The sequence below is a fragment of the Lipotes vexillifer genome, unplaced genomic scaffold (assembly GCF_000442215.2).
Source record: "Lipotes vexillifer unplaced genomic scaffold, Lipotes_vexillifer_v1.1 scaffold371, whole genome shotgun sequence".
In the NCBI taxonomy this organism is placed as follows: Eukaryota; Metazoa; Chordata; class Mammalia; order Artiodactyla; family Lipotidae; genus Lipotes; species Lipotes vexillifer.
The window spans coordinates 686949-688400 of record NW_006786304.1 but is presented as its reverse complement, the minus strand read 5'-3'; positions in this window follow the sequence as shown (position 1 = coordinate 688400).

Here is a 1452-nt window from a genome sequence, read left to right as displayed (position 1 = left end):
TTCTTTGTTTTTATTTTTCTAATACAACTAGCTCAGTAAAGCTTAAAGATAAAAGGAGTTACTGTTTTTTTTTAATTAATTAATTTTTAAATTTTTTGGCTGCACTGGGTCTTCGCTGCTGTGCGCAGGCTTTCCCTGGTTGCGGCGAGCGGGGGCCACTCGTCGTTGTGGTGCGCGGGCTTCTCACTGCAGTGGCCTCCCGCATTGTGGAGCACGGGCTCCAGGAGCGTGGGCTTCAGTAGTTGTGGCACGAGGTCTCAGTAGTTGTGGCACGTGAGCTCTAGAGCGCAGGCGCAGCAGCTGTGGCACATGGGCTTAGTTGCTCTGCAGCATGTGGGATCATCCCAGGCCAGGGCTCGAACCCGTATGTCCCCTGCATTGGAAGGCGGACTCCCAACCACTGTGCCACTAGGGAAGCCCGGAGTTACTGTTTTAAAGAATACTTTTTTCCTCCTCTGTTGTAACTCTTCAGTTTTAAAAGGATTAGTATTGGCAAATTATTAGAATGGGTGTTCAGATTTTGCTGTTTGAGTAGCTTAGTTGCCCACGAAGAACACCAGTTCCCATCAGATTTACACTCTGAAGACATTGCAAAGTCTTGGACATGCCCTGTCTTCTACTTTCTCTTTCTTTGTGGCCTTCAGATCATTAAATTTAGAGACTCAGCTAATTTTTTTTACCCACCTCTTAGAAAAGTTGAACGTGTTTGTGACCAAGCACTTAAGGTTATTTCCTTTAAACCAAGTGTTTGAGACGTTTTTAGATTTATAACAGTCTTTGTTTACTATGTAATTCAGTCCAATTGAGGAACTAGTAAAACTGCATTATCTAGACATCAAAGACAGACATGTAAGAAGAGTATACTTACACCAGGGAGACTGTTAGGTTTCTAACAAGTGGAAAGTTACCAGGGGTCCAAAAATTAACCACTCCCATGCCACCTAATTCTTATTTCTTGTAGCTTTTATAGTTCAGCCAGCAGCATTCTGGGTTTAAAATATCAGTTGCTACATTCTTGAGAGTTGAGAGTGTTTTCTTTTCTTTAGCATCCTTCAGATAACTGAGACATTGATTTGAATGGACTAAATAGAATATCCTGCCATTAAAAAAAAATTGTAAGTAACAAGGTGTTGAATGGACTATACATTTTAGTTTAGTTCAAAATTAAACCAATATCTTTATTTCTTGAGGTTTAAGAGCAGGTTGGGGTTTTGTTTTCCTGAGATTTCTGTGAAGAGGTAGATTATTCGGCCCACTTGACAGAGGGTAAGTGGGATGATCCGCCAGCTGCATGCAGCAGTTGCTTGAAGTAGGACCTGGTCGCCAAGTTGCATTTCAAGATTGGTCAAGTGGGTGGCCTTGGCTCCTGCCAGACCCTGGGATGAGGAATGATAGAGAAGGGCTCTGTTAGGTGAGCACCCTTGACTTCCTTAAACCTTCGTCAGCATTCCT